Genomic DNA, 16,380 nt, shown 5'->3' on the forward strand with positions numbered 1-16,380 from the left:
GGGCTATATATGTTAGATTTGCGCATGTGGCGAGACAAAGTGGGATAATTATTGATGCGTGTGTGGAAAGACAAGGCGGACATTTACTTTATTGGTGCGCACGCGGTGAGACAAGGCGGGCAATGTCGGGGATGATTGTGATGGCCTGGAGGAATTGTTATTGACGATATTTGTGTGGTGGTGTGATCTTCTTGTGTGTGTGTCATGCTTATTACGGGTTTTGATGTGTTGTTTCCAATGTGTTACTTGGTGTCTCTCATTTTACTTGTTGACTTGAGCTGTGATAGTACAATTGCACAAGCATACACTATGACATGTCACCTATATTAATCCAGGAGTATGAATCTTGATGTTTATGGATCATGTACATGTATTCTTGTCACGACCCCACTTTTCCTCCTACGGATGTCGTGATGGCATCTAGTCTCTAAGACGAGGTAAGCCTAACAAACGAAAGAATATTACAGAAATAAAGACCGAAAATATGATATAAACTAATATGACTCATAAATATCTCAAAACTGAATCACATCTATAATGCCCCAAATCCTCGGTGAGACTGAGTCATAAGCTCTGCAAGAAGCATTAAAATATCAATATATATCACTAACTGAATAAAGGATAAACAGTAATAAGGGGTAGTAGAAGGTGACTCCTAGACCTGCGGACGTCGGTAGGTATACCTTCAAGCCTCTAGAAGTAGCATATCACTCACTAGCGTCCAACACGAGCAGATGTAAAATATGCAGAAGTGTAGTATGAGTACACCACGACGGTACCCAGTAAGAATCAAGCCTAACCTCCGTAGAGTAGTGACGAGGCCGAGTCAAGACACCTACTAGGACAGGATAAATAGAACAATAATATAATAACGGTAAGTGATGGAAAGTCGAGAAATGGGTGATAACAAGCTGTTTAAGAACGTAAGCTAATGATAGGATTTTTAAGGAAAAGGCAACAAGAAGGAAACCCATAATGAGAACCAAAAATAATCAAATACGAACAAAAATAGGTAAAAGAAGGACGTATAAAAGCAATAAGAGTTGTTGAACCATTAACTCTGATCATTATGGAATGCACAACAAGAATCACAACTGAGATACACCTCATATTCACATTTCTCAATCTCAATCAAAATCTTTCCTTATATCACCGCGGTAACCTTACGGTTACTTTTAAATTTTTTTTCCTGATATACGTACCTGCATTTTAGCTCACCTTATCAAATTGCGTGGCTTCATGTCTACTAGCAACACGCGTATCAAGCCCGGCTTATCTCACCGCATGAGTTTCAACCCCTAGACATATACAATTACATGCGTATCAATATCAAAATATAATCACAACACGCACCACAAGTTCCCATTTGCCACATCCAAAACAACAAACATTACCAATGTTTCCACAACAAATAGCCCATGGCTCAACCACAATGTGTACAAAAATCTCTACAATAACAAAATAAAAGTGAATAGCTCAACAACAACAATATCTCAACAATTAGCAACTTCGCCGCAATGTGATAACGACTTTTACAACTTGAACACCAATAACTCAACAAGAAGATATTCCATTAAATAAAACATCAAGTAAGTTATTCAACAATTAAAGAAGTAACAAGACGATAAGGAAGGCACTAACTTCAATTAAGGCATATAAGAGCAAAATAACAAGTAAAAGGTGCAACAAGTGTCAACAATGTCAAATAAAGCATGTAAGGGTAGATTAAAAATGAAAAATATAACATGTGATGACCATTCAATTAAAGGCATGAAAAGAGTCGAAGTTGCCAAAATCGGTCAAATACCACATATAGATAGTGTTCCCACTCGTCTCCTTGCATATACGACTTTCACATACCACAAATAGCACAATAAATCCAAATCATATGAGGTAGTTCCCCCACAAAAATTAGGAATGTTTACCTCAAATAAGCGAAATCAATTCACTGGTAAGCCTTTTTCGCGATAATACAACTCCGGGCGGCTCAAATCTAGCCAAATTAATATAATCCCATAAATTCAAACTATAGGAAACTATTCCAGATAATAAAGTTGCAGTCTTTAAATAAAATCAAAAAGTCAACTGTAGGCTCGCATCTCAGAACTCGACCAAACATGCAAAATTCGGACACCCATTCAATAACGAATCCAACCATATAAAATTATCCAATTCCGACCTCAAATCGACCTTCAAGTCCCCAATTTTCACTTTAGGAAGTTTTAATAAAATTCCCCATTTTTTTCACTTTAATTCACTAAATAAATGATAAAAACTACGATGGAATCATGATTAATTGACAAATCCAATTCAAAAATACTTACCCCGGTCCAAGACGTGAATATCCCCCTCCAAAATTAACCTAAAATGAGCTTTACAACTCAAAATATGTTAAAATGAACCAAACCCTCGAAATAGAGTACTATATAGTCTGTCCAGTTCTTACTCTACGCATTCACGAAAAAGCCTTCGCGATCGTGAAGAACTAATTCCACCAGCTCATAAAAACCACTTACGCGAATGCGAGAAGAAAGACGAAAATGCAATGACAAAACATCCCCAGACATCACGATCGCGGACCAGTCCACGCGAACGCAATGAATAACGCGTGCCACCACACAACCCCTCCTTCTATCTAAGCGAACGCGGTCCCTCACACGCATTCGTGATGCACAATCACCCAACCTTTCGCGTACGCATCCTATCCTTGGCAAAAGCGAAGAGCAAAACTATATCTGTCAGCAAGACTCTATGCGATATTCATAATTCATTTATTTGATATTATTAACTATTCATGTTGGATCAAACCACATATCCTTAAAATCACATACAAATTTAATTGTTACCTAATTTTGGGGTAAACAGTTTGGCGCCCATCGTGGGGCTAAGGATGATAGTGGTGATTTGATACGAACCTCCATAACACAACCTATTTTACGCCTATTCTTCGAATTCTTAATTTTAGGTCAGCCAAAAAATGTTGAACTCTCAATCTTCTCACTTGAACGTTGACGCTGAGTCTGGCTATCACGACAAAAATAATCATTTGGTGCCTAGTAAAGAGGTGCCTTCTATCAATCCCAACAGTGTCCCAGCTGCTAACTCGGTTGATGCTAACTAGCAGGTGGCCATCTACATCGATTTGCCAACTGATCCAGAAAAAAGTTTTCGTGGGGAACCTTGACCAATAGTTCCAGAAGCAACCGAAGGCGAAGGTGAAGGGGTAAGCCTACGACTAACCTATGAAATGTTGCAGGCTCAACAGACGGCTATAATGCAGCTACAGAATCAAAGCCACACCTACAACAGGGTCGAGCCGGAACGATCCGGGAGAACACTCGAAGAGATGAGCAAATTATTAAGAGACCTGGTGAAGCCGAGCTCAGGGTAAACCCCGTGGTGATGAACATGCTCGAAAAGTTCACAAAACGAGTGGAGTCACATGAGAAAAAGATTGAGGCTAATGACAAGATGGTGGAACATACAACTCCAGGGTCGATCAGATCCCGGCGGCACCGCCGATATTGAAGGGACCAAACTCCAAAAATTTTATCCAGAACCCCTTCCCTTTGAGCACGGCACAAAAACAAATCCCAAAGAGGTTTATATGCCCGACATCCCCAAATACAATGGGACCACAAATCCAAATGAGCATGTAACCTTCCACAAACGCAATCAAGAGGAACGATTTGGAAGACAATGAGATCGAGACTGTCACAACCCAAACGATGGGCTGCGACGGGTACCCGGTGCCCTTACATAATCGAGTACCAACATAACATATCTTTCTTGTTGTTATCTTATTGGCAAATGTGCAAACGGGCCGTCACGAGGTAACTAGAATAAACATAGGGGGCTACTCACTATAGGATGACTCAACCTGTTATAAAAACCTATACATGTGATATACGGGCCTACAAGGAATACATGATCATTTGTAAACTCAAAACATAGGTAGGCAAGGCCATAAAAGCATTCGTATATATGACCTCAATCTACAAGACTCTAAGAGTACACACTTACTATAAAGGTCGGAACAAGGCCCCGCCATACCAAACAATACGTGTCTAAATCATACTTACCAAATAAGCAACTCCGGAGCAAATGGAGCACGCCAACATCTTCCACTGAGCTGATAGCCTACTTGGAGGACTCTCGGCCTGTCTATCACGACAAGCGGAAATGAAATTCAGCATCCCCAGGCAAAAGGGACGTCAGTACGAATAATGTACCGAGTATGTAAGGCACATAAGTAAGTACATAAAAGACATGAAAGAAATATAGGGTAAATGACTCAACATGTAAGTCTGGATAACTCTGTAAATCATGAAATATTTATAGTGTCATGCATATGCATATGAATGGCATGTCGTGCATATATAACGCCATCTGGTGTCAATGTACATATGAAATACGTAAATAAAATCTCTCGGTACGTCATAAGCCCATTATGCCTCTGATTAATATCATGAAATAAACCTTACCAACTTACGTATTTTTGAGACCTATGAATAGATGATAGAATTATATGATACATGGGAGAATAAAAATATATACATCTCTAGCATTTCTACGAATAGAGTAATTTATGGAAGTTGTGTATTTGCTCATTTTGCTTGCGTCGTATAGATCATGCCAAAAGACAGAAGGGATAGACTTAACATACCTGGAGTAGGGAAATATCCGTATGATATTCTTGAGAAGGATTACACCAAACTTAGACGAAATTCATTTTCTTCGATTTGCTTACCCTCTCTCCTTCATGAATTTACTCATCACTTGCTTGAAATAGCATAATACTTAAAATCCCAAAACAATCTCATTTTCGAGCTTACGTCGAGTAACTTACGACAAAATATTAACGTACAAAAAGAAATGCGGGATGTAACATATAACTTCCGATCTCTCATTAATTTATTTATGGCGTAGTATCATGTACGAAAATATGAGGTATAACATCATTCCCCCCTTTGGAGCATTCGTCCTCGAATGTCGTAGATGCACTTATTATTCTCATAAACCATCCTGTACGATACTGACCTTGTAAGTGTGCCTATGCGACACCTCTCTCCTTTTTCCTCAAGCTTTTAGCCAATCTCTAGGCTTCACTTTGTAAACACATATAGAGCTTTATAAAATGTCTCTCTGGGCATCTATAGGTAAACTGATGTTCTTTGCTTGGTAGTTTGTTGAACTTACGAATATTGCTATACCTTATTTCATAGATCCGTTTATCCATCCGTAAGACTTTACTGCATCTGGATGGGTCATGCTATACCATGACTCTTACTTCTATTTATCGCTATTGAGTCATGCTAGCAAGCTCGAAGTTATTCTCGTTGCTTATCCCGTATGTATACATATAAGTTCTTTAATGCTTCCTCATTACTGTTCATCTTATGAATGACAGCCTGCTCTCATCTCATATTGTGTAACTCTTATCCATCCATTGTTTATTCACCTTACAAGGGTATTTTAATCTTGTGCCTTACGTGAAATCATTTTCTTTTCTTTTTAAATCATTACTCAATCAAAGGCCCAAACGTCACCCTTTATCTTATCACAATTACACCCTTATTCTACTACCAGGGCAGCATTCCATCTTTTCTAAACGCTATTAGTTTTAGACTCCTTTGAGTTCATTGAGGCAATACTGAGCTTTCTATAACATAGAAAAACCATTAGCTCTCTTGTTTTCATGGGCTTAATCCCGAGGGCTTATCCATTCTCGTCACCTTTTCACTCGCCTGTTCTATTCCTTACTCATGTCTTTTTAAAATTTTGCCGTTTTACCATACTTTAGCTTGCCACCTACTCATATCTATTTATACTACTCGCAACCTTCCTTAAACTTGCTTTCATCATAGATTTCCTTGTGTTATTCTGGAACATTAAGCGAGACATCACATCGTCTCTAACTCTTCTTTACTCTTATAATTAGACTTCTCGATACCTAGAAACAACAGGCTGGAAGATATGCCACTGACGATGGTGCTATCATTCCTGGATACTAAATCCCAGTGTTGTTAGCCTTCTATCCGAAGCATGGACTATTCACGATCTTCTGCCTTTGAGTATCTTGTACGTTGTTCACCTTTACCTTACTTACCTTATAATCTCGCATCGTATCTTTAATTTCTTTCATAACCTCCCTTCCACATTTGTATAATTCACATCCATAACTTGAAGCTCTATTATAATACTTGTACCTCCGGTGCTTACACAATCTGGTTGGAGCTTCGTACTGACTTCTTATGAGGCTGGTACTACCGTCTTTACCGTAGGGCCGTTATAGAATATGATTGTTGTACTATCCTTTTGGTACCTCTGATCTAAAGAATGATCATGTAATGTTCTCAATCACGATTTCTATAATTTGTTGGGTCCAATAATCAAATTCCTGATTTACTTTGTTGATGTAACCTTTAGTTTCCTTCTTCTTCTGATCAGCCTTTATGTAGGCTTAAGCTACCTCCCGATCTGCGGTTCATGGTATTACTTATTACGTTTAGCCTTTCATGGGCACTGAGGAATATCTATGATACAATCCTTTAATAATTTAACCCTTCGTCTATGACCCAGGCTCAATTCTTTCTTTTAACTTATACCAGAATCTTCTACGGCTGTATATGCTGCATGTATAAAACTCCAAACTCTTAAGTGCGTTCATAACGTAACTAACTCTGGATCATGAATCGAATAATTCCTTTTGTTCCATCCGAGCTTTCTTCGAATGTAAGCAATAACTTTTCCTGGTCTTTCTGCCCCGCTTTTGCGTGCATACTTAGCTTATCTTGGTGCCCATGCTTATAGGAACTCCATACAACTCGTATGATCTTGAATATCACTTCTGCTTTTACTTCCCGTTCATTAGCCCCAGTAGATGCCATTTTCTTAAGGAGTGCATACAATGTTGTTGTGATACTGCTATTATAAGACTATTTCCTCCTTAGGTCACCTTGCTTAGGTTAAAGCTTCCTTCCTTACTTTCTCATTTAGTCTTTTATTGTAGTATTTAGGGAGGATCCTCTGACTCTTGTAAAGCTGTGAGCAAATTACACCGAATACTTGAATTTTTTTATGTCCTTTCTCGCCTATAATTATCCATAGTTTACGCTCGTGTGCTTGTATGGTTGCTTCTGAACTTGATATTTTGACTGTCTTCCCTGTGGCTTTGTCTTTTATTTCAGTAACACTCATATGGTACCTTTTTAACTTCCTCAACTCCTATATGAATATATCTCAAGTGTTATAATGTCATAACTGCGAGGCTGGATTCCCCATGTTGGGGTTCACTCTATTTATCTTCCACGATCTACTGATTTGTCTGCATCCTCTTATCTAGCCATAATTAGGCTCTTCCTAAATCAACTAAAAATCACTTATTGGCCCACTCTCATATCAATATTCCGGGTAATCTTTCTTGAGTTATTTCCTTTGTCTTAACTTACCTCTTGTACTGGCTCCTTATTTATCAATAATATCCCAGGAATAAATCCTTACTTCCTTTCCTTGACGTCGTGCTAGCATAATATTCTAGAATCGTAGCATATCTGTAGGATTTGAAAAAGAGCAATTTCATCCCTTTCTTATTTTTGTCGCATTCTATTATTACCGGAACAAAATCTGAAATTCTCATGATGTCGACGATTATCAAATTGCTAAATCCCTAATTCATGTTTAGTTTATCTTATTTACTAGCCCATACAGATTTCTATTACTCTGTGGTCTAGCTTTTTCCTATTAGCAATCACGTTCTAGTCACGAACATACTTCTCGAAATGAGGATATGACTTTATGGCCTATGCTCTTTTGTTGTCTTAAGGTCTATCACCTCTCGTCTCTTCCTTCACCTGACTATGGACTCTGTAATACTGTCTTTTTTTCATCTACCGGTTTCATCCATGTATCACATCTTACTCATAGTTCTTTCTTATATCTATTCTCATTACCCTACTAATATTTCTGTCTATCCCTTTCTTGTGAAAACTTCAACAAGATATTTTTTTGCTTTTAGCTCCCCTTGCTTTATTCATCGGCTCTTTGGGTTGCTCAACGTCCTTGCTTTACTAGGGACGGGAGTCACATTAGGGTAATATTTATCCCTTCCAAGCTTTCAGTTCTATCTTCTGAATTTTTTAGATCATGCTAGTATTCACATCTAATTGTAATATTCTGGAGTGAACAATTTGGGTGTCTGACAGGAAGATCTATTAGCACATTTGTACCATCCTTCAGAAATGTGAACTAACAAAAAAAATCCATTCACCATTTTGGGTTATTCTAACCCCAGCCGGATCCTGATGTTACGTCCTTTTCTTAAACAACACCTGTTAACCCCCATAAGGCATAACTGAGGTGGGTGCGGGGAATTGTACATACCTCTGTTATTGATGAACGTAACTCAAAATGCTTATATCTCTCTTCCTGAATTGTAGATAATGTTCATCTCTACTAATTAGGTACCTCGTACCCTTCTTCACCTTGCTTCTTTTATTTGTTGAAACTTGTATCTTCTGATTGTTCCATTGCTTTTTACCATAAGAGTGGAAATATATTTTTTGCCTTAGGGATCCTTATCAAGAAGCTTACACCTTTCAGTACACACATGATCTGCTGGAGACCTCACATTTACTTATCATAATAATGATGCAAAGTGGAGTTCCTCTGACTCAACTCTTCCATAGCCATATCTCTTACCCAACATTTTCCTGGATGTAGGTATCGTCTTATTATGAATAAGATAGAGTTAGGAAATTGAGTTCTTACAATTGTGATCTATGACACAATCTAAAGTAAGAAGAAAGAGTGACAATCCTAAATGCCATGTAGCTTCCTGCTTATATGTGTGGTGCACGATACACCCATAAAAAAGACTCTACTAGACCGACTTGTAGATTCCCTAGGACAGAACTGCTCTGATACCACTTTTGTCACGAACCAAACCGATGGACCGCGACGGGCACCCGGTGCTCTTACTTAACCGAGTACCAACATAAAATATCTTTCTTGTTGTACTTTTATTGGCAAACGGGCCAAACGGGCCGTCATGCGCTAACTAGAATAAACATAGGGGGATACTCCATATAGGACAACCCAACCTGCTATAAAAACTTATACATGTGATATACGGGCCTATAAGGCCAAAATGATCATTTGTAAACTCAAAACATAGGCCGGCAAGGCCATACAAGCATCCGTATACAAGGCATCTGTCTACAAGCCTCTAAGAGTACACACTTAACATAAAGGTCGGAACAGGGCCCCGCCATACCAAACAATACGTGTCTAAATTATACTGACCAAATAGCAACTCCGAAGCATATGCAGCGCACCAACATCTTCCGCTGAGCTGATAACCTACATGGAGAACTCTCGACCTATCTATCAGTATCTGCGGGTATGACACGCAGCATCCCCAGACAAAAGGAACGTCAGTACGAATTATGTATCGAGTATGTAAGGCAAATAAATAAGTACATAAAAGACATGGAAGAAATATATGATAAATGACTCAGCTTGTAAGTGTGGATAACTCTGTAAATCATGAAATACTTATAGTGTCATGCATATGTATATGAATGTCATGTCGTGCATAGGTACATGTGTTCGTAATCTCATCAAGCCGCTAAGGGCTTCCCATCATATCATCTCGGCACTGTGGGCAAAATCATCAACGTATACCAGCTGATCAGTTTGTGGTGCGTATGTAAAGCCATAACCTTTCCCATATCCCATCATGTCGTGCATAGGTACATGTGTTCGTAACCTCATCAAGCCTCCGAGGGCATCCCATCGTATCATCTCGGCACCATGGGCAAAATCATCAACGTATACCAGCTGATCTGGTGGTAGTGGGTATATAAAGTCATAACCTTTCCCATATCCCGTATATATATACGTGTATACAATGTCATTTGGTCATGGGTCAATGTGCATGTATAAATGCATGAAATGCATATGAAATACGTTAATAAAATCTCTCGGTACATCATAAGACCATTATGTCTCTGATTAATATCTTGAGATAAACTTTACCAACTTACGTATTTTTGAGACCCATGAATAGATGATAGAATAATATGACACATGGGAGAATAAAAATATATACATATGTAGCATTTCTAGGAATAGAGTAATTTATGGAAGTTGTGCATTTGCTCGTTTCGCTTGTGTCGTATAGATCATGCCAAAAGAAAGAAGGGAATGCCTTAACATACCTTAAGTAGGAAAAAATCCTTATGATATTCTTAAGAAGGATTACACCGTACACCCTTAAAATTGCAAAATCTCTGGAACCCTACCGCTTCTAAACTAATGGTACTTCAAGCTTTACTGAAATAGATTTTTATTAGTTTGCTTTCCCTTTGAGTTCTTGAAATTTTTCCTCCAAGTAGCTTAGTGTATGTTTGTCCAGTCAGATAGTGGAAATGGCGATGAAGCAGAGATGGGAATTCCATAACTAGATTAAGGGCTACTGCTGTATGTAATAAAGGATCTTTTTGAAATTATAAGAAAGCATGATGGTTAACAAAGAGTAAAATGCTAGGTGAAATCCAAAAAACTTTTAATTACATGGCTTATATTGGAATTGGTTGCCACCTAATCTAATATGACCAAGAGTCATTTTCTATCTTATGTTGTTAGCTGCCACGTATGGATAGGAATTCTATTAAACTTATTCACAAATTTAAATTAATTTGTTAACTTCCCACATTAACCAATTATCCACGTAATTAATAATTATCTCAAATTACTTAAGATACTACTCCTTTTCAATACACTTTATACATCATGTCATCATGGTCATATGGTACCTTGTATGGCACTAGTCTATAATTACTGGGTATTATAGCTCCGACCGTATTTTATCCCAAATTACCAAAATTCGACGAAATTTATTTTCTTCGATTTGCTTACCCTCTCTCCTTCATGAATTTACTCATCACTTGCTTGAAATAGGATAATACTTAATATTATCCTATTAAGTATAATATGGGGTAGTTTCAAGGTCGAGACGAGAAAGTCGGGCCTTTTAAAGGTCAACAGAGGGATAACGAGATGCTCAGGGGATTTGTGTCAATGTTCCAGATGGAATGGATGGACCTACCAACGGTTAGATGATTGTGCCATTCGGGCATTCACTTAGGGGCTCAATCCTCGAAGTTCGATGGCTTCTCAACAGCTAAAACATAGTTTGGTGGAGTACCCAGTGGTAACCTGGGCTGACGACCACTACGGGTACCAATCGAAGATCAAGGTCAAGGATGACCAACTCCGCGCCCCACCTGGGTTAATTTACCCCGTTAGGGCCGATGATAGATCTAATAGAGCCATGATCAAGAGACAAGACCGATATGATATTGGTATAAGCATACAACATGGACCAAAGGGGAAACGGATCTGGTCGTCACCCCGCCAGAATCGAGAAGAAAAACCATCGAGTCCCCTGTGGCTGAAGTCTAATGAGCAAGAATGGGTTCGACATGCCGCTCGGGAGCAGGGAAACACCGAGATTGTCGGAATACAACTTCAACATCGATTCTGGCAGCGTCATGTCATCCCAAGGAAGCATAAAAGGGACCAAGTGGGTGTAAATATCACGACACTCATGGCCACAAGACTAAATATTGCCAACAGTTAAGATAAGAAGTTGCCCAGTTATTCAACAACGGACACCTCCGAGAATTCCTGAGTAATAAAGCCAAAACCCACTTCAGGAATAGGGACTCCATTAAATAGGCCAAACAAAAGGAGCCTCAGGACGTGATCAACGTGATCATCGGAGGAGTCGATGTCCCCTAATGAAAGGCCCTAAAAAATTTCGCTAAGTAATGTAGGATTTCGGGGTTCCAGGTAGGCCAATTATACTAATTTATGTGCTATTAAAATAAGGTATATAAGTTGGATATGGTAAATAAGTGTATAAATTATATAATAAGTAATGTGGGGTCTAATGAGAGGCCTAAGTCTAAGTCAAATTAGAAAACTACATAATAGGCTAAAATTCCAAATGTGTTTACACAAGTCCAAACTTTGGACGAGCGTATATATATATATATATATATATATATATATATATATATATATATATATATATATATATATATATATATATATATATATATATATATGGTGTTATGTGATGAACAACCTACCAAAAGAAAGATCTTCGAGACTAGTTTCTAACACTTCAAACCCTTCGTCATTTGGACATTCCTACACAAAGTAATAATCAAATTACCAAAGGCTGGATCTATGATCAATTTTGCGACCGCAAAACGGTTTCGCGGACCGCATAAGCATCGCATAGTGGAGCAGAGACGGGCAAACAATTATACTGTCGTATATTGATTATGATGTTGCATAATTGATTATGATATCGAGTATGCTGTCGCATAATTGATATGCTGCAATTCTGCTGCGCACAAAACGATTATGCTATATCACAATTGCACCACATAATTGACTTCGGGGGTCATTGGAATTTTTTAAATCCGACCCCATTTTGATAAATAAGCTTTGGGGCTTCATTTGGGGCTATTTCTACTGAATCTAGAGAGAGGGGAGAAAATTTTAGAGAGAGAAAGAGGAAACTTGGCGTTCCAATCAGCCAATCTTGCACAAATTCTCAAGAATCAAGGAAGATCATCTTTAGCTCACTATCCTTCCGGGTAAGTACTACTTCTAAGATTTCATACAAGAGATTATGAGTTCAAAAATATATTGTGGGGTTAGAAATAGGCCATGCATGTGACACTGAGCTATAGTATGTGGGATTAAAGAACTATTTTGGGGTTGTTCTTGTTGAAATCGATTGAGGGAAGAAAGAATTTCCATTGTAGAACCTTTTGGTCTATTTCACATGTTGGGTGTTTGACGAAATTCCTAAGAGAGTTACACCATGGGAAATTTTTATATATATTAATCGATTTTCGCTATCATTCTATAGATTATAATCTCTAGAAGGGTTGGTGCATTGTAGTAACTTAAGGAAAGCTCAAACAAGGTATGTTGGCTAAACTTTCTCTCTCGGAATTAAATTCCATAATGTTTCCGTAAGTTTAAGTATGACAGAATTAAAGTCCCTAATTTCTACGTTTCGGGTTATCCCCTATAAACTCATGAACTTGATCACTCCGAACGAGCCTTATACTGAACGATAGATGTTTAATGTATGGGTTTCTTATTAACATGGTATGGATTTGAGTTGTGGCTTAAATGAAAAGTGGTGTACCAATTAGGTAAGGAAAACTCGATATGCTTAATACTCCTAACCGCATGTATGCGTACTAAATATCTTGATTGAGTGTGTCTAGTGGTTGGTAAACTACAAAGATGTTTGAAATGAATTAAATGAATTGGGGACATCGAGTGTGGACAACGTTTATAATTGTGCCAAGATCGGACTCCGTATAAGAACACCGGCTCAAAGTATCACTAATTTCTACATTCCAGGTTATCCCCTATAAACTCATAAACTTGATCACTCCAAACGAGCCTTATATTGAAAGATAGATGTTTAAAGTATGGGTTACTTATTAACATGGTATGGATTTGAGTTGTGGTTTAAATTAAAAGTGGTGTACCGATTAGGTAAGGAAAACTCGATATGCTTACTACTCCTAACCGCCCGTATGCATATTAAATCTCTTGATTGAGTGTGTCTAGTGGTTGGTAAACTATGAAGATGATTGAAAATGAATTAAATGAACTATGGATAGAATGTGGACAACGTTTATAATTGTGTCTAATTAATGATGCCTATGAAATGAGGGAAATATATGAATCAGATTACGAAATGAGCCTCGACTCAACCTTCTTATAATGACTTCTAATAGTTAAATTTGCTTAAAAATTCTATTGATGTATCATGCTACAACTGAATGCCTTAATGTGTTGGGTTGAAAGATTTATGTTCCGTAATTGTTCTAAATATTTACCATGTAATCATGCTGTTTGAGAACGTGATTATGATTTCCAAGCTCTTTTCCTTGTGTGTGCAATGCCTTATGTGATATGACTTATTGACATGAATGATACTATTATTCGAACGTATAAAAAGGAAGGATTTGAATTGAAAAATGCGTTCAAGTGCCAAGAAAGACTTAATAAATGAGGCTGCTTGTGCCACGTAACGAAAGATGGGAAAGAAATGTGAATTGAATTGAACAACTGAAAGAGGTTATGTCTCAAGTGAGATGGCTTAGCCGATCGGGCCGAGATCGGACTCCGTGTAAGAACACATTGGAATTATGGATTAAATTGTGAATATGGTTATGTCTCACTAGAGATGGCTTAGCCGATCAGGCCGAGATCGGACTACGTATAAGAACACGGTCGCATTGTGGATGAAATTGTGAATAAGGTTATGTCTCACTTGACATGGCTTAGCCGGTCGGACCGAGACCGGACTCCGTGTAAAAACGCTGTGGTATTGTGAGTTGTGGCACTTGGCACTAAGATTATCCACCTAAAAGGATCGAAATAAAATTGAATCAGAAACTATGTGATCCTTACGTGGTGTTTCTTTTATATTTCTGTGAAGCACTTATTGATTATTATGACTATCTTCTCTTTGTTTCACTGTTCATTCTACTAAGATTTGTGTTTGCCTTTAAACACAAGTACTATTCGACAGTACTAACGTCCCTTTTGCCGGGGGCGCTACATCTTTAAATGGATGTAGGTGGTTTCGTAGCATACAGTGTTGGTCGTAGCTAGTGGCGCATCCTCTTTTCAGCCAACTTGGTGAGCTCCACTTCATTTCGGGGTCCTGTATCATTGTTTATCATGTACTTTATATTTTGAGGTATAGCCGGAGCCTTGTTGCTGGCATTTTCATATTACTTTTCAGTTGTATTTATAAGCTCCGTAGACAGGTTGTGGGTGGTGTTTGGAATTATTAATTGAATTAGAATTATTGGTATTTGACAAATATGTTTTTCTTCATAGCTATAAAAATTGTAATATTTTCGATATTATGGTTGAAACTGCTAATGGAAACAAAATGGGAGTTGTTAATAAAATATTTACAAAGTATGATAGATGGAGTTCATCTCCTCTTTATTCATGAATTAGTTTTGGTAGAATGAAACCTAACAGGCTTGCTTAGTCGAGTTTACTCGGTTGAGCGCCGATCGCGCTCCTTAGTTTTGGCGCATGACACGTAAGGAACAATGTTAAAATGCAGTAAAGTATCTACCACAAGGGAAAAACGCACCCGGGATTATGTTCCGGAGGGAGCCATTTTATCGGAGGAGTCGATGTCCCCCAAGGACCAATGATAAAATGCACTAAAGTATCTATCACAACGGAAAAATTCACTCAGGACTATGTTCTGGAGGTAGCCATTTCGTTTAGTGATGAAGATGTCGAGGGCATTGTACAACCTCACACACTGTTAATATCTGTACTTATCAAAAAATCTCGAGTTAAACGTGTGCTGATTGATTGAGGTAGCTCGACCAACAACACTTGGGGTTACTGGACCAAATCCCGCCAGCAATCCGGGTATTGAACGGGTTTAACATGGCTTGTGAGACCACAAAAAGCGAAATAACCTTGCCAATAAACACTGCCGAGACTATCCAAGAAATAAAGTTCTACGTGATCGAAGGTGACATGAGGTACACGCTCTATTCGAAGATCTTGGTTTCACAACATGAGGGTAGTACCCTCGACCTTGGGCAAGGCGTTGAAATTTCCCACACTAGGGGGGGGGGTCAAAATGGTGTACGGAGAATAGCCAGCCGTAAAGGAGATGTTCGTTGTCGACGAGGTAATCCCAGTGCCCGTGGTTTCAGCATCAAGGAACGCGAAACCAACTAGAAAGGAAGAGATTAAATAACAATCATTGACACCAGCCTCAGCTGAACGTGAGAAACAAGAGGAATGAGGAGAAAACGATGAGGATGATTACAGCGTCTCGAGATCATTCATAGCTCTTAATGACACTAGCACCACCCAATCAATGGTTGAGGAGTTGGAGCGAGTCAATTCGTTAACCCCCGAGCTCAGGAAAAAAACTTATTGATTTCGTTAAAGTTAACGTCGATTGTTTCGCTTGGTCCCATCTTGACATGACAGGTATTCCATTGGAGTTAACCACTCACAAGATGAGTTTGGACCCCAACATCCATCTGGTTAAGCAGAAGAGGAGGTCTGAGATCAAACACAGGTTCATCAAGGATGAGGTTTCCAAACATCTAAAAATAAGATCCATCTGGGAAGTTAAATACTCAGACCGGTTAGCTAACATAGTGGTAGTGCCTAAAAAGGGAAATAAACTAAGAATGTGTATGGATTACAAATACCTAAATAAAGCATTCCCTAAGGATTCTTTTCCTTACATCGATTGAATGATCGACGCGATGGAAG

Source organism: Nicotiana attenuata, unplaced genomic scaffold, assembly GCF_001879085.1.
Source record: "Nicotiana attenuata strain UT unplaced genomic scaffold, NIATTr2, whole genome shotgun sequence".
In the NCBI taxonomy this organism is placed as follows: Eukaryota; Viridiplantae; Streptophyta; class Magnoliopsida; order Solanales; family Solanaceae; genus Nicotiana; species Nicotiana attenuata.